Here is an 18,189-nt window from a genome sequence, read left to right on the forward strand (position 1 = left end):
TCCTGAGGTAAAGTATTAAGATGAAATGTCAACATTTTTTGTTGCCTGACTGCCACTTGAGTATGTTTTTACATTACTTGAGTCCCAAACGTGGTATAGACTGCAAAGGGACGCTATACATTAAAAGCAAATTATAGGGGGCACCTGGATTTGAACCAGGGACCTCTCGACATGCACTCGAATGCTCAACAACTGATTTATACCCCCTGGTCTTTCTAACTATAAGACCATACACATTGCAGCCTTGATGTAAAGGTTACTGTACTGTATTTCTTGTCCTGCAGGAGGTGAAGATGATTCTGTTTCTTTATGGTAAAGGTTTGGAGTTATTAGTCAGGGCATAAATAGAGAGTTTACATACTGTAGGTATAATCTGTGAGCATGTTTAAAAAGAAACTTTGATCATCCTAAAGCTCCACTATTGTTCGTGCTAGTCAGAGTAGTATATATTGAAATCCAGTTGTGACATTGTTTTATGGAAGCCAAATAGAACTAAAATACAAATTGTCACTAAACCAATATTAATAATTTCTGAAAACTAACTGATTGAGATACATTTTGGCAATAAAATAAAATATTTGATTTTTAGGTCAGTGGGCTCAGATGTTCTGAATGCATGTATGCCTTATGGACTAATTGCAAAATCAGTATGAGTTCAAAACATGGCTGCACCAAAAAAATTGTAATTCTGCCATGTTAATGCCCAATACTCCCTTATTTATCAAAGTTAGTTAGGATTAAAGCATTCATCCTTCATGTATAGTGATTTTATCCTGTATAATTCTCTGTCAAATTAGCAGTCAAAACCTGCCACTGATACTGTACTTTCCTGAGGTAAAGTATTAAGTTGACATTTCAACATTTTTTGTTGCCTGACTGCCACTTGAGTATGTTTTTACATTACTTGAGTCCCAAATGAGGTATAGACTGCAAAGTGATGCTATACATTAAAAGCAAGTAATAGGGGGCACCCGGATTTAAACCAGGGACCTCTCGATCTGCAGTCGAATGCTCTACCACTGAGATATACCCCCTGCTCTTTCTCACTATAAGCACATACACATTGCAGCCTTGATGTAAAGGTTACTGTACTGTATTTCTTGTCCTGCAGGAGGTGAAGATGAGTCTATTTCTTTATGGTAATGCTTTGGAGATATTAGTCAGGGCATAAATAGAGAGTTCACATACTGCAGGTATAATCTGTGAGCATACTCAAAAAGAAACTTTGATCTTCCTAAATTTCCACTATAGTTAGTGCTAGTCAGAGTAGGATTTATTGAAATCCAGTTGTGACATTGTTTTATTGAAGCAAAACTGATCTAAAATACAAATTGTTACCAAACCAATATTAATAATTTCTGAAAACTATTTTATCATGGTACATTTTTGCTAAGAAAATAAAATATTTGAATTTTGGGTCAGTGGGCTCAGATGTTCTGAATGCATGTATGCCTTATGGACTAATTGCAAAATCAGTCGGAGTTGAAAACATGGCTGTACCAAATAATTTTGAATTCTGCCATGTTAATGCCCAATACTCCCTTATTTATCAAAGTTAGTTAGGAATAAAGCATTCATCCTTCATGTACAGTTATTTTATGCTGTATAATTCTCTATCAAAAGTAGCTGTAAAAACCTGCCACTGATACTGTACTTTCCTGAGGTAAAGTATTAAGTTGAAATGTCAACATTTTTTGTTGCCTGACTGCCACTTGAGTATGTTTTTACATTACTTGAGTCCCAAACGTGGTATAGACTGCAAAGGGACGCTATACATTAAAAGCAAATTATAGGGGCACCTGGATTTGAACCAGGGACCTCTCGACATGCACTCGAATGCTCAACAACTGATTTATACCCCCTGGTCTTTCTAACTATAAGACCATACACATTGCAGCCTTGATGTAAAGGTTACTGTACTGTATTTCTTGTCCTGCAGGAGGTGAAGATGAGTCTATTTCTTTATGGTAAAGGTTTGGAGTTATTAGTCAGGGCATAAATAGAGAGTTTACATACTGTAGGTATAATCTGTGAGCATGTTTAAAAAGAAACTTTGATCATCCTAAAGCTCCACTATTGTTTGTGCTAGTCAGAGTAGTATATATTGAAATCCAGTTGTGACATTGTTTTATGGAAGCCAAAGAGAACTAAAATACAAATTGTCACTAAACCAATATTAATAATTTCTGAAAACTAACTGATTGAGATACATTTTGGCAATAAAATAAAATATTTGATTTTTAGGTCAGTGGGCTCAGATGTATGTATGGACTAATATATGATATATAATATATATATATAATAATACATGTATGCCTTATGGACTAATTGCAAAATCAGTATGAGTTCAAAACATGGCTGCACCAAAAAAATTGTAATTCTGCCATGTTAATGCCCAATACTCCCTTATTTATCAGTTAGTTAGGAATAAAGCATTCATCCTTCATGTATAGTGATTTTATCCTGTATAATTCTCTATCAAATTAGCAGTCAAAACCTGCCACTGATACTGTACTTTCCTGAGGTAAAGTATTAAGTTGACATTTCAACATTTTTTGTTGTCTGACTGCCACTTGAGTATGTTTTTACATTACTTGAGTCCCAAATGAGGTATAGACTGCAAAGTGATGCTATACATTAAAAGCAAGTAATAGGGTGCACCCGGATTTGAACCAGGGACCTCTCGATCTGCAGTCGAATGCTCTACCACTGAGATATACCCCCTGCTCTTTCTCACTATAAGCACATACACATTGCAGCCTTTATGTAAAGGTTACTGTACTGTATTTCTTGTCCTGCAGGAGGTGAACATGAGTCTATTTCTTTATGGTAATGCTTTGGAGTTATTAGTCAGGGCATAAATAGAGAGTTCACATACTGCAGGTATAATCTGTGAGCATATTCAAAAAGAAACTTTGATCTTCCTAAATTTCCACTATAATTAGTGCTAGTCAGAGTAGGATTTATTGAAATCCAGTTGTGACATTGTTTTATTGAAGCAAAACTGATCTAAAATACAAATTGTTACCAAACCAATATTAATAATTTCTGAAAACTATTTTATCATGGTACATTTTTGCTAAGAAAATAAAATATTTGAATTTTGGGTCAGTGGGCTCAGATGTTCTGAATGCATGTATGCCTTATGGACTAATTGCAAAATCAGTCGGAGTTGAAAACATGGCTGTACCAAATAATTTTGAATTCTGCCATGTTAATGCCCAATACTCCCTTATTTATCAAAGTTAGTTAGGAATAAAGCATTCATCCTTCATGTACAGTTATTTTATGCTGTATAATTCTCTATTAAAAGTAGCTGTAAAAACCTGCCACTGATACTGTACTTTCCTGAGGTAAAGTATTAAGATGAAATGTCAACATTTTTTGTTGCCTGACTGCCACTTGAGTATGTTTTTACATTACTTGAGTCCCAAACGTGGTATAGACTGCAAAGGGACGCTATACATTAAAAGCAAATTATAGGGGGCACCTGGATTTGAACCAGGGACCTCTCGACATGCACTCGAATGCTCAACAACTGATTTATACCCCCTGGTCTTTCTAACTATAAGACCATACACATTGCAGCCTTGATGTAAAGGTTACTGTACTGTATTTCTTGTCCTGCAGGAGGTGAAGATGATTCTGTTTCTTTATGGTAAAGGTTTGGAGTTATTAGTCAGGGCATAAATAGAGAGTTTACATACTGTAGGTATAATCTGTGAGCATGTTTAAAAAGAAACTTTGATCATCCTAAAGCTCCACTATTGTTCGTGCTAGTCAGAGTAGTATATATTGAAATCCAGTTGTGACATTGTTTTATGGAAGCCAAATAGAACTAAAATACAAATTGTCACTAAACCAATATTAATAATTTCTGAAAACTAACTGATTGAGATACATTTTGGCAATAAAATAAAATATTTGATTTTTAGGTCAGTGGGCTCAGATGTTCTGAATGCATGTATGCCTTATGGACTAATTGCAAAATCAGTATGAGTTCAAAACATGGCTGCACCAAAAAAATTGTAATTCTGCCATGTTAATGCCCAATACTCCCTTATTTATCAAAGTTAGTTAGGATTAAAGCATTCATCCTTCATGTATAGTGATTTTATCCTGTATAATTCTCTGTCAAATTAGCAGTCAAAACCTGCCACTGATACTGTACTTTCCTGAGGTAAAGTATTAAGTTGACATTTCAACATTTTTTGTTGCCTGACTGCCACTTGAGTATGTTTTTACATTACTTGAGTCCCAAATGAGGTATAGACTGCAAAGTGATGCTATACATTAAAAGCAAGTAAAAGGGGGCACCCGGATTTAAACCAGGGACCTCTCGATCTGCAGTCGAATGCTCTACCACTGAGATATACCCCCTGCTCTTTCTCACTATAAGCACATACACATTGCAGCCTTGATGTAAAGGTTACTGTACTGTATTTCTTGTCCTGCAGGAGGTGAAGATGAGTCTATTTCTTTATGGTAATGCTTTGGAGATATTAGTCAGGGCATAAATAGAGAGTTCACATACTGCAGGTATAATCTGTGAGCATACTCAAAAAGAAACTTTGATCTTCCTAAATTTCCACTATAGTTAGTGCTAGTCAGAGTAGGATTTATTGAAATCCAGTTGTGACATTGTTTTATTGAAGCAAAACTGATCTAAAATACAAATTGTTACCAAACCAATATTAATAATTTCTGAAAACTATTTTATCATGGTACATTTTTGCTAAGAAAATAAAATATTTGAATTTTGGGTCAGTGGGCTCAGATGTTCTGAATGCATGTATGCCTTATGGACTAATTGCAAAATCAGTCGGAGTTGAAAACATGGCTGTACCAAATAATTTTGAATTCTGCCATGTTAATGCCCAATACTCCCTTATTTATCAAAGTTAGTTAGGAATAAAGCATTCATCCTTCATGTACAGTTATTTTATGCTGTATAATTCTCTATCAAAAGTAGCTGTAAAAACCTGCCACTGATACTGTACTTTCCTGAGGTAAAGTATTAAGTTGAAATGTCAACATTTTTTGTTGCCTGACTGCCACTTGAGTATGTTTTTACATTACTTGAGTCCCAAACGTGGTATAGACTGCAAAGGGACGCTATACATTAAAAGCAAATTATAGGGGCACCTGGATTTGAACCAGGGACCTCTCGACATGCACTCGAATGCTCAACAACTGATTTATACCCCCTGGTCTTTCTAACTATAAGACCATACACATTGCAGCCTTGATGTAAAGGTTACTGTACTGTATTTCTTGTCCTGCAGGAGGTGAAGATGAGTCTATTTCTTTATGGTAAAGGTTTGGAGTTATTAGTCAGGGCATAAATAGAGAGTTTACATACTGTAGGTATAATCTGTGAGCATGTTTAAAAAGAAACTTTGATCATCCTAAAGCTCCACTATTGTTTGTGCTAGTCAGAGTAGTATATATTGAAATCCAGTTGTGACATTGTTTTATGGAAGCCAAAGAGAACTAAAATACAAATTGTCACTAAACCAATATTAATAATTTCTGAAAACTAACTGATTGAGATACATTTTGGCAATAAAATAAAATATTTGATTTTTAGGTCAGTGGGCTCAGATGTATGTATGGACTAATATATGATATATAATATATATATAATAATACATGTATGCCTTATGGACTAATTGCAAAATCAGTATGAGTTCAAAACATGGCTGCACCAAAAAAATTGTAATTCTGCCATGTTAATGCCCAATACTCCCTTATTTATCAGTTAGTTAGGAATAAAGCATTCATCCTTCATGTATAGTGATTTTATCCTGTATAATTCTCTATCAAATTAGCAGTCAAAACCTGCCACTGATACTGTACTTTCCTGAGGTAAAGTATTAAGTTGACATTTCAACATTTTTTGTTGTCTGACTGCCACTTGAGTATGTTTTTACATTACTTGAGTCCCAAATGAGGTATAGACTGCAAAGTGATGCTATACATTAAAAGCAAGTAATAGGGTGCACCCGGATTTGAACCAGGGACCTCTCGATCTGCAGTCGAATGCTCTACCACTGAGATATACCCCCTGCTCTTTCTCACTATAAGCACATACACATTGCAGCCTTTATGTAAAGGTTACTGTACTGTATTTCTTGTCCTGCAGGAGGTGAACATGAGTCTATTTCTTTATGGTAATGCTTTGGAGTTATTAGTCAGGGCATAAATAGAGAGTTCACATACTGCAGGTATAATCTGTGAGCATACTCAAAAAGAAACTTTGATCTTCCTAAATTTCCACTATAGTTAGTGCTAGTCAGAGTAGGATTTATTGAAATCCAGTTGTGACATTGTTTTATTGAAGCAAAACTGATCTAAAATACAAATTGTTACCAAACCAATATTAATAATTTATAAAAACTATTTTATCATGGTACATTTTTGCTAAGAAAATAAAATATTTGAATTTTGGGTCAGTGGGCTCAGATGTTCTGAATGGATGTATGCCTTATGGACTAATTGCAAAATCAGTCGGAGTTGAAAACATGGCTGTACCAAATAATTTTGAATTCTGCCATGTTAATGCCCAATACTCCCTTATTTATCAAAGTTAGTTAGGAATAAAGCATTCATCCTTCATGTACAGTTATTTTATGCTGTATAATTCTCTATCAAAAGTAGCTGTAAAAACCTGCCACTGATACTGTACTTTCCTGAGGTAAAGTATTAAATTGAAATGTCAACATTTTTTGTTGCCTGACTGCCACTTGAGTATGTTTTTACATTACTTGAGTCCCAAACGTGGTATAGACTGCAAAGGGACGCTATACATTAAAAGCAAATTATAGGGGCACCTGGATTTGAACCAGGGACCTCTCGACATGCACTCGAATGCTCAACAACTGATTTATACCCCCTGGTCTTTCTAACTATAAGACCATACACATTGCAGCCTTGATGTAAAGGTTACTGTACTGTATTTCTTGTCCTGCAGGAGGTGAAGATGAGTCTGTTTCTTTATGGTAAAGGTTTGGAGTTATTAGTCAGGGCATAAATAGAGAGTTTACATACTGTAGGTATAATCTGTGAGCATGTTTAAAAAGAAACTTTGATCATCCTAAAGCTCCACTATTGTTTGTGCTAGTCAGAGTAGTATATATTGAAATCCAGTTGTGACATTGTTTTATGGAAGCCAAAGAGAACTAAAATACAAATTGTCACTAAACCAATATTAATAATTTCTGAAAACTAACTGATTGAGATACATTTTGGCAATAAAATAAAATATTTGATTTTTAGGTCAGTGGGCTCAGATGTATGTATGGACTAATATATGATATATAATATATATATAATAATACATGTATGCCTTATGGACTAATTGCAAAATCAGTATGAGTTCAAAACATGGCTGCACCAAAAAAATTGTAATTCTGCCATGTTAATGCCCAATACTCCCTTATTTATCAGTTAGTTAGGAATAAAGCATTCATCCTTCATGTATAGTGATTTTATCCTGTATAATTCTCTATCAAATTAGCAGTCAAAACCTGCCACTGATACTGTACTTTCCTGAGGTAAAGTATTAAGTTGACATTTCAACATTTTTTGTTGTCTGACTGCCACTTGAGTATGTTTTTACATTACTTGAGTCCCAAATGAGGTATAGACTGCAAAGTGATGCTATACATTAAAAGCAAGTAATAGGGTGCACCCGGATTTGAACCAGGGACCTCTCGATCTGCAGTCGAATGCTCTACCACTGAGATATACCCCCTGCTCTTTCTCACTATAAGCACATACACATTGCAGCCTTTATGTAAAGGTTACTGTACTGTATTTCTTGTCCTGCAGGAGGTGAACATGAGTCTATTTCTTTATGGTAATGCTTTGGAGTTATTAGTCAGGGCATAAATAGAGAGTTCACATACTGCAGGTATAATCTGTGAGCATACTCAAAAAGAAACTTTGATCTTCCTGAATTTCCACTATAGTTAGTGCTAGTCAGAGTAGGATTTATTGAAATCCAGTTGTGACATTGTTTTATTGAAGCAAAACTGATCTAAAATACAAATTGTTACCAAACCAATATTAATAATTTCTGAAAACTATTTTATCATGGTACATTTTTGCTAAGAAAATAAAATATTTGAATTTTGGGTCAGTGGGCTCAGATGTTCTGAATGCATGTATGCCTTATGGACTAATTGCAAAATCAGTCGGAGTTGAAAACATGGCTGTACCAAATAATTTTGAATTCTGCCATGTTAATGCCCAATACTCCCTTATTTATCAAAGTTAGTTAGGAATAAAGCATTCATCCTTCATGTACAGTTATTTTATGCTGTATAATTCTCTATTAAAAGTAGCTGTAAAAACCTGCCACTGATACTGTACTTTCCTGAGGTAAAGTATTAAGTTGAAATGTCAACATTTTTTGTTGCCTGACTGCCACTTGAGTATGTTTTTACATTACTTGAGTCCCAAACGTGGTATAGACTGCAAAGGGACGCTATACATTAAAAGCAAATTATAGGGGGCACCTGGATTTGAACCAGGGACCTCTCGACATGCACTCGAATGCTCAACAACTGATTTATACCCCCTGGTCTTTCTAACTATAAGACCATACACATTGCAGCCTTGATGTAAAGGTTACTGTACTGTATTTCTTGTCCTGCAGGAGGTGAAGATGATTCTGTTTCTTTATGGTAAAGGTTTGGAGTTATTAGTCAGGGCATAAATAGAGAGTTTACATACTGTAGGTATAATCTGTGAGCATGTTTAAAAAGAAACTTTGATCATCCTAAAGCTCCACTATTGTTCGTGCTGGTCAGAGTAGTATATATTGAAATCCAGTTGTGACATTGTTTTATGGAAGCCAAATAGAACTAAAATACAAATTGTCACCAAACCAATATTAATAATTTCTGAAAACTAACTGATTGAGATACATTTTGGCAATAAAATAAAATATTTGATTTTTAGGTCAGTGGGCTCAGATGTTCTGAATGCATGTATGCCTTATGGACTAATTGCAAAATCAGTATGAGTTCAAAACATGGCTGCACCAAAAAAATTGTAATTCTGCCATGTTAATGCCCAATACTCCCTTATTTATCAAAGTTAGTTAGGAATAAAGCATTCATCCTTCATGTATAGTGATTTTATCCTGTATAATTCTCTGTCAAATTAGCAGTCAAAACCTGCCACTGATACTGTACTTTCCTGAGGTAAAGTATTAAGTTGACATTTCAACATTTTTTGTTGCCTGACTGCCACATGAGTATGTTTTTACATTACTTGAGTCCCAAATGAGGTATAGACTGCAAAGTGATGCTATACATTAAAAGCAAGTAATAGGGGGCACCCGGATTTAAACCAGGGACCTCTCGATCTGCAGTCGAATGCTCTACCACTGAGATATACCCCCTGCTCTTTCTCACTATAAGCACATACACATTGCAGCCTTGATGTAAAGGTTACTGTACTGTATTTCTTGTCCTGCAGGAGGTGAAGATGAGTCTATTTCTTTATGGTAATGCTTTGGAGATATTAGTCAGGGCATAAATAGAGAGTTCACATACTGCAGGTATAATCTGTGAGCATACTCAAAAAGAAACTTTGATCTTCCTAAATTTCCACTATAGTTAGTGCTAGTCAGAGTAGGATTTATTGAAATCCAGTTGTGACATTGTTTTATTGAAGCAAAACTGATCTAAAATACAAATTGTTACCAAACCAATATTAATAATTTCTGAAAACTATTTTATCATGGTACATTTTTGCTAAGAAAATAAAATATTTGAATTTTGGGTCAGTGGGCTCAGATGTTCTGAATGCATGTATGCCTTATGGACTAATTGCAAAATCAGTCGGAGTTGAAAACATGGCTGTACCAAATAATTTTGAATTCTGCCATGTTAATGCCCAATACTCCCTTATTTATCAAAGTTAGTTAGGAATAAAGCATTCATCCTTCATGTACAGTTATTTTATGCTGTATAATTCTCTATCAAAAGTAGCTGTAAAAACCTGCCACTGATACTGTACTTTCCTGAGGTAAAGTATTAAGTTGAAATGTCAACATTTTTTGTTGCCTGACTGCCACTTGAGTATGTTTTTACATTACTTGAGTCCCAAACGTGGTATAGACTGCAAAGGGACGCTATACATTAAAAGCAAATTATAGGGGGCACCTGGATTTGAACCAGGGACCTCTCGACATGCACTCGAATGCTCAACAACTGATTTATACCCCCTGGTCTTTCTAACTATAAGACCATACACATTGCAGCCTTGATGTAAAGGTTACTGTACTGTATTTCTTGTCCTGCAGGAGGTGAAGATGATTCTGTTTCTTTATGGTAAAGGTTTGGAGTTATTAGTCAGGGCATAAATAGAGAGTTTACATACTGTAGGTATAATCTGTGAGCATGTTTAAAAAGAAACTTTGATCATCCTAAAGCTCCACTATTGTTCGTGCTAGTCAGAGTAGTATATATTGAAATCCAGTTGTGACATTGTTTTATGGAAGCCAAATAGAACTAAAATACAAATTGTCACCAAACCAATATTAATAATTTCTGAAAACTAACTGATTGAGATACATTTTGGCAATAAAATAAAATATTTGATTTTTAGGTCAGTGGGCTCAGATGTTCTGAATGCATGTATGCCTTATGGACTAATTGCAAAATCAGTATGAGTTCAAAACATGGCTGCACCAAAAAAATTGTAATTCTGCCATGTTAATGCCCAATACTCCCTTATTTATCAAAGTTAGTTAGGAATAAAGCATTCATCCTTCATGTATAGTGATTTTATCCTGTATAATTCTCTGTCAAATTAGCAGTCAAAACCTGCCACTGATACTGTACTTTCCTGAGGTAAAGTATTAAGTTGACATTTCAACATTTTTTGTTGCCTGACTGCCACTTGAGTATGTTTTTACATTACTTGAGTCCCAAATGAGGTATAGACTGCAAAGTGATGCTATACATTAAAAGCAAGTAATAGGGGGCACCCGGATTTAAACCAGGGACCTCTCGATCTGCAGTCGAATGCTCTACCACTGAGATATACCCCCTGCTCTTTCTCACTATAAGCACATACACATTGCAGCCTTGATGTAAAGGTTACTGTACTGTATTTCTTGTCCTGCAGGAGGTGAAGATGAGTCTATTTCTTTATGGTAATGCTTTGGAGATATTAGTCAGGGCATAAATAGAGAGTTCACATACTGCAGGTATAATCTGTGAGCATACTCAAAAAGAAACTTTGATCTTCCTAAATTTCCACTATAGTTAGTGCTAGTCAGAGTAGGATTTATTGAAATCCAGTTGTGACATTGTTTTATTGAAGCAAAACTGATCTAAAATACAAATTGTTACCAAACCAATATTAATAATTTCTGAAAACTATTTTATCATGGTACATTTTTGCTAAGAAAATAAAATATTTGAATTTTGGGTCAGTGGGCTCAGATGTTCTGAATGCATGTATGCCTTATGGACTAATTGCAAAATCAGTCGGAGTTGAAAACATGGCTGTACCAAATAATTTTGAATTCTGCCATGTTAATGCCCAATACTCCCTTATTTATCAAAGTTAGTTAGGAATAAAGCATTCATCCTTCATGTACAGTTATTTTATGCTGTATAATTCTCTATCAAAAGTAGCTGTAAAAACCTGCCACTGATACTGTACTTTCCTGAGGTAAAGTATTAAGTTGAAATGTCAACATTTTTTGTTGCCTGACTGCCACTTGAGTATGTTTTTACATTACTTGAGTCCCAAACGTGGTATAGACTGCAAAGGGACGCTATACATTAAAAGCAAATTATAGGGGCACCTGGATTTGAACCAGGGACCTCTCGACATGCACTCGAATGCTCAACAACTGATTTATACCCCCTGGTCTTTCTAACTATAAGACCATACACATTGCAGCCTTGATGTAAAGGTTACTGTACTGTATTTCTTGTCCTGCAGGAGGTGAAGATGAGTCTGTTTCTTTATGGTAAAGGTTTGGAGTTATTAGTCAGGGCATAAATAGAGAGTTTACATACTGTAGGTATAATCTGTGAGCATGTTTAAAAAGAAACTTTGATCATCCTAAAGCTCCACTATTGTTTGTGTTAGTCAGAGTAGTATATATTGAAATCCAGTTGTGACATTGTTTTATGGAAGCCAAAGAGAACTAAAATACAAATTGTCACTAAACCAATATTAATAATTTCTGAAAACTAACTGATTAAGATACATTTTGGCAATAAAATAAAATATTTGATTTTTAGGTCAGTGGGCTCAGATGTTCTGAATGCATGTATGCCTTATGGACTAATTGCAAAATCAGTATGAGTTCAAAACATGGCTGCACCAAAAAAATTGTATTTCTGCCATGTTAATGCCCAATACTCCCTTATTTATCAGTTAGTTAGGAATAAAGCATTCATCCTTCATGTATAGTGATTTTATCCTGTATAATTCTCTATCAAATTAGCAGTCAAAACCTGCCACTGTACTTTCCTGAGATAAAGTATTAAGTTGACATTTCAACATTTTTTGTTGCCTGACTGCCACTTGAGTATGTTTTTACATTACTTGAGTCCCAAATGAGGTATAGACTGCAAAGTGATGCTATACATTAAAAGCAAGTAATAGGGTGCACCCGTATTTGAACCAGGGACCTCTCGATCTGCAGTCAAATGCTCTACCACTGAGCTATACCCCCTGCTCTTTCTCACTATTAGCACATACACATTGCAGCCTTGATGTAAAGGTTACTGTACTGTATTTCTTGTCCTGCAGGAGGTGAAGATGAGTCTATTTCTTTATGGTAATGCTTTGGAGATATTAGTCAGGGCATAAATAGAGAGTTCACATACTGCAGGTATAATCTGTGAGCATACTCAAAAAGAAACTTTGATCTTCCTAAATTTCCACTATAGTTAGTGCTAGTCAGAGTAGGATTTATTGAAATCCAGTTGTGACATTGTTTTATTGAAGCAAAACTGATCTAAAATACAAATTGTTACCAAACCAATATTAATAATTTCTGAAAACTATTTTATCATGGTACATTTTTGCTAAGAAAATAAAATATTTGAATTTTGGGTCAGTGGGCTCAGATGTTCTGAATGCATGTATGCCTTATGGACTAATTGCAAAATCAGTCGGAGTTGAAAACATGGCTGTACCAAATAATTTTGAATTCTGCCATGTTAATGCCCAATACTCCCTTATTTATCAAAGTTAGTTAGGAATAAAGCATTCATCCTTCAAGTACAGTTATTTTATGCTGTATAATTCTCTATCAAAAGTAGCTGTAAAAACCTGCCACTGATACTGTACTTTCCTGAGGTAAAGTATTAAGTTGAAATGTCAACATTTTTTGTTGCCTGACTGCCACTTGAGTATGTTTTTACATTACTTGAGTCCCAAACGTGGTATAGACTGCAAAGGGACGCTATACATTAAAAGCAAATTATAGGGAGCACCTGGATTTGAACCAGGGACCTCTCGACATGCACTCGAATGCTCAACAACTGATTTATACCCCCTGGTCTTTCTAACTATAAGACCATACACATTGCAGCCTTGATGTAAAGGTTACTGTACTGTATTTCTTGTCCTGCAGGAGGTGAAGATGAGTCTGTTTCTTTATGGTAAAGGTTTGGAGTTATTAGTTAGGGCATAAATAGAGAGTTTACATACTGCAGGTATAATCTGTGAGCATGTTTAAAAAGAAACTTTGATCATCCTAAAGCTCCACTATTGTTTGTGCTAGTCAGAGTAGTATATATTGAAATCCAGTTGTGACATTGTTTTATGGAAGCCAAAGAGAACTAAAATACAAATTGTCACTAAACCAATATTAATAATTTCTGAAAACTAACTGATTGAGATACATTTTGGCAATAAAATAAAATATTTGATTTTTAGGTCAGTGGGCTCAGATGTTCTGAATGCATGCATGCCTTATGGACTAATTGCAAAATCAGTATGAGTTCAAAACATGGCTGCACCAAAAAAATTGTAATTCTGCCATGTTAATGCCCAATACTCCCTTATTTATCAAAGTTAGTTAGGAATAAAGCATTCATCCATTATGTATAGTGATTTTATCCTGTATAATTCTCTATCAAATTAGCAGTCAAAACCTGCCACTGTACTTTCCTGAGATAAAGTATTAAGTTGACATTTCAACATTTTTTGTTGCCTGACTGCCACTTGAGAATGTTTTTACATTACTTGAGTCCCAAATGAGGTATAGACTGCAAAGTGATGCTATACATTAAAAGCAAGTAATAGGGTGCACCCGGATTTGAACCAGGGACCTCTCGATCTGCAGTCGAATGCTCTACCACTGAGCTATACCCCCTGCTCTTTCTCATTATAAGCACATACACATTGCAGCCTTGATGTAAAGGTTACTGTACTGTATTTCTTGTCCTGCAGGAGGTGAAGATGAGTCTATTTCTTTATGGTAATGCTTTGGAGTTATTAGTCAGGGCATAGATAGAGAGTTCACATACTGCAGGTATAATCTGTGAGCATACTCAAAAAGAAACTTTGATCTTCCTAAATTTCCACTATAGTTAGTGCTAGTCAGAGTAGGATTGAAATCCAGTTGTGACATTGTTTTATTGAAGCAAAACTGATCTAAAGTACAAATTGTTACCAAACCAATATTAATAATTTCTGAAAACTATTTTATCATGGTACATTTTTGCTAAGAAAATAAAATATTTGAATTTTGGGTCAGTGGGCTCAGATGTTCTGAATGCATGTATGCCTTATGGACTAATTGCAAAATCAGTCGGAGTTGAAAACATGGCTGTACCAAATAATTTTGAATTCTGCCATGTTAATGCCCAATACTCCCTTATTTATCAAAGTTAGTTAGGAATAAAGCATTCATCCTTCAAGTACAGTTATTTTATGCTGTATAATTCTCTATCAAAAGTAGCTGTAAAAACCTGCCACTGATACTGTACTTTCCTGAGGTAAAGTATTAAGTTGAAATGTCAACATTTTTTGTTGCCTGACTGCCACTTGAGTATGTTTTTACATTACTTGAGTCCCAAACGTGGTATAGACTGCAAAGGGACGCTATACATTAAAAGCAAATTATAGGGGGCACCTGGATTTGAACCAGGGACCTCTCGACATGCACTCGAATGCTCAACAACTGATTTATACCCCCTGGTCTTTCTAACTATAAGACCATACACATTGCAGCCTTGATGTAAAGGTTACTGTACTGTATTTCTTGTCCTGCAGGAGGTGAAGATGAGTCTGTTTCTTTATGGTAAAGGTTTGAAGTTATTAGTTAGGGCATAAATAGAGAGTTTACATACTGCAGTTATAATCTGTGAGCATGTTTAAAAAGAAACTTTGATCATCCTAAAGCTCCACTATTGTTTGTGCTAGTCAGAGTAGTATATATTGAAATCCAGTTGTGACATTGTTTTATGGAAGCCAAAGAGAACTAAAATACAAATTGTCACTAAACCAATATTAATAATTTCTGAAAACTAACTGATTGAGATACATTTTGGCAATAAAATAAAATATTTGATTTTTAGGTCAGTGGGCTCAGATGTTCTGAATGCATGCATGCCTTATGGACTAATTGCAAAATCAGTATGAGTTCAAAACATGGCTGCAACAAAAAAATTGTAATTCTGCCATGTTAATGCCCAATACTCCCTTATTTATCAAAGTTAGTTAGGAATAAAGCATTCATCCATTATGTATAGTGATTTTATCCTGTATAATTCTCTATCAAATTAGCAGTCAAAACCTGCCACTGATACTGTACTTTCCTGAGGTAAAGTATTAAGTTGACATTTCAACATTTTTTGTTGCCTGACTGCCACTTCAGTATGTTTTTACATTACTTGAGTCCCAAATGAGGTATAGACTGCAAAGTGATGCTATACATTAAAAGCAAGTAATAGGGTGCACCCGGAATTGAACCAGGGATCTCTCGATCTGCAGTCGAATGCTCTACCACTGAGATATACCCCCTGCTCTTTCTCATTATAAGCACATACACATTGCAGCCTTGATGTAAAAGGTTACTGTACTGTATTTCTTGTCCTGCAGGAGGTGAAGATGAGTCTATTTCTTTATGGTAATGCTTTGGAGTTATTAGTCAGGGCATAAATAGAGAGTTCACATACTGCAGGTATAATCTGTGAGCATACTCAAAAAGAAACTTTGATCTTCCTAAATTTCCACTATAGTTAGTGCTAGTCAGAGTAGGATTTATTGAAATCCAGTTGTGACATTGTTTTATTGAAGCAAAACTGATCTAAAATACAAATTGTTACCAAACCAATATTAATAATTTCTGAAAACTATTTTATCATGGTACATTTTTGCTAAGAAAATAAAATATTTGAATTTTGGGTCAGTGGGCTCAGATGTTCTGAATGCATGTATGCCTTATGGACTAATTGCAAAATCAGTCGGAGTTGAAAACATGGCTGTACCAAATAATTTAGAATTCTCCCATGTTAATGCCCAATACTCCCTTATTTATCAAAGTTAGTTAGGAATAAAGCATTCATCCTTCAAGTACAGTTATTTTATGCTGTATAATTCTCTATCAAAAGTAGCTGTAAAAACCTGCCACTGATACTGTACTTTCCTGAGGTAAAGTATTAAGTTGAAATGTCAACATTTTTTGTTGCCTGACTGCCACTTGAGTATGTTTTTACATTACTTGAGTCCCAAACGTGGTATAGACTGCAAAGGGACGCTATACATTAAAAGCAAATTATAGGGGGCACCTGGATTTGAACCAGGGACCTCTCGACATGCACTCGAATGCTCAACAACTGATTTATACCCCCTGGTCTTTCTAACTATAAGACCATACACATTGCAGCCTTGATGTAAAGGTTACTGTACTGTATTTCTTGTCCTGCAGGAGGTAAAGATGAGTCTGTTTCTTTATGGTAAAGGTTTGAAGTTATTAGTTAGGGCATAAATAGAGAGTTTACATACTGCAGGTATAATCTGTGAGCATGTTTAAAAAGAAACTTTGATCATCCTAAAGCTCCACTATTGTTTGTGCTAGTCAGAGTAGTATATATTGAAATCCAGTTGTGACATTGTTTTATGGAAGCCAAAGAGAACTAAAATACAAATTGTCACTAAACCAATATTAATAATTTCTGAAAACTAACTGATTGAGATACATTTTGGCAATAAAATAAAATATTTGATTTTTAGGTCAGTGGGCTCAGATGTTCTGAATGCATGCATGCCTTATGGACTAATTGCAAAATCAGTATGAGTTCAAAACATGGCTGCACCAAAAAAATTGTAATTCTGCCATGTTAATGCCCAATACTCCCTTATTTATCAAAGTTAGTTAGGAATAAAGCATTCATCCATTATGTATAGTGATTTTATCCTGTATAATTCTCTATCAAATTAGCAGTCAAAACCTGCCACTGATACTGTACTTTCCTGAGGTAAAGTATTAAGTTGACATTTCAACATTTTTTGTTGCCTGACTGCCACTTGAGTATGTTTTTACATTACTTGAGTCCCAAATGAGGTATAGACTGCAAAGTGATGCTATACATTAAAAGCAAGTAATAGGGTGCACCCGGATTTGAACCAGGGACCTCTCGATCTGCAGTCGAATGCTCTACCACTGAGATATACCCCCTGCTCTTTCTCATTATAAGCACATACACATTGCAGCCTTGATGTAAAGGTTACTGTACTGTATTTCTTGTCCTGCAGGAGGTGAAGATGAGTCTATTTCTTTATGGTAATGCTTTGGAGTTATTAGTCAGGGCATAAATAGAGAGTTCACATACTGCAGGTATAATCTGTGAGCATACTCAAAAAGAAACGTTGATCTTCCTAAATTTCCACTATAGTTAGTGCTAGTCAGAGTAGGATTTATTGAAATCCAGTTGTGACATTGTTTTATTGAAGCAAAACTGATCTAAAATACAAATTGTTACCAAACCAATATTAATAATTTCTGAAAACTATTTTATCATGGTACATTTTTGCTAAGAAAATAAAATATTTGAATTTTGGGTCAGTGGGCTCAGATGTTCTGAATGCATGTATGCCTTATGGACTAATTGCAAAATCAGTCGGAGTTGAAAACATGGCTGTACCAAATAATTTTGAATTCTGCCATGTTAATGCCCAATACTCCCTTATTTA

General features: G+C 35.1%; 11 non-coding genes across 11 annotated transcripts; all 11 read right to left on the reverse strand.

The window, feature by feature from the left end:
• Positions 1-962: 962 nt before the first annotated feature.
• TRNAC-GCA (transfer RNA cysteine (anticodon GCA)) lies at positions 963-1,034 on the reverse strand. The gene has a single exon. It is a non-coding gene; the product is annotated as a tRNA-Cys (tRNA).
• Positions 1,035-2,652: 1,618 nt separating this feature from the next.
• TRNAC-GCA (transfer RNA cysteine (anticodon GCA)) lies at positions 2,653-2,724 on the reverse strand. The gene has a single exon. It is a non-coding gene; the product is annotated as a tRNA-Cys (tRNA).
• A 1,584-nt stretch (positions 2,725-4,308) lies between these two features.
• Positions 4,309-4,380, reverse strand: TRNAC-GCA (transfer RNA cysteine (anticodon GCA)). Its single transcript has one exon. It is a non-coding gene; the product is annotated as a tRNA-Cys (tRNA).
• A 1,616-nt stretch (positions 4,381-5,996) lies between these two features.
• Positions 5,997-6,068, reverse strand: TRNAC-GCA (transfer RNA cysteine (anticodon GCA)). The gene has a single exon. It is a non-coding gene; the product is annotated as a tRNA-Cys (tRNA).
• A 1,616-nt stretch (positions 6,069-7,684) lies between these two features.
• On the reverse strand, positions 7,685-7,756 carry TRNAC-GCA (transfer RNA cysteine (anticodon GCA)). Its single transcript has one exon. It is a non-coding gene; the product is annotated as a tRNA-Cys (tRNA).
• A 1,584-nt stretch (positions 7,757-9,340) lies between these two features.
• Positions 9,341-9,412, reverse strand: TRNAC-GCA (transfer RNA cysteine (anticodon GCA)). Its single transcript has one exon. It is a non-coding gene; the product is annotated as a tRNA-Cys (tRNA).
• Positions 9,413-10,996: 1,584 nt separating this feature from the next.
• On the reverse strand, positions 10,997-11,068 carry TRNAC-GCA (transfer RNA cysteine (anticodon GCA)). Its single transcript has one exon. It is a non-coding gene; the product is annotated as a tRNA-Cys (tRNA).
• Positions 11,069-12,643: 1,575 nt separating this feature from the next.
• TRNAC-GCA (transfer RNA cysteine (anticodon GCA)) lies at positions 12,644-12,715 on the reverse strand. Its single transcript has one exon. It is a non-coding gene; the product is annotated as a tRNA-Cys (tRNA).
• Positions 12,716-14,293: 1,578 nt separating this feature from the next.
• TRNAC-GCA (transfer RNA cysteine (anticodon GCA)) lies at positions 14,294-14,365 on the reverse strand. Its single transcript has one exon. It is a non-coding gene; the product is annotated as a tRNA-Cys (tRNA).
• Positions 14,366-15,945: 1,580 nt separating this feature from the next.
• TRNAC-GCA (transfer RNA cysteine (anticodon GCA)) lies at positions 15,946-16,017 on the reverse strand. Its single transcript has one exon. It is a non-coding gene; the product is annotated as a tRNA-Cys (tRNA).
• Positions 16,018-17,602: 1,585 nt separating this feature from the next.
• TRNAC-GCA (transfer RNA cysteine (anticodon GCA)) lies at positions 17,603-17,674 on the reverse strand. Its single transcript has one exon. It is a non-coding gene; the product is annotated as a tRNA-Cys (tRNA).
• Positions 17,675-18,189: the final 515 nt, after the last annotated feature.

Source organism: Pseudophryne corroboree, chromosome 1 (genome assembly GCF_028390025.1).
Source record: "Pseudophryne corroboree isolate aPseCor3 chromosome 1, aPseCor3.hap2, whole genome shotgun sequence".
Lineage (NCBI taxonomy): Eukaryota > Metazoa > Chordata > Amphibia > Anura > Myobatrachidae > Pseudophryne > Pseudophryne corroboree.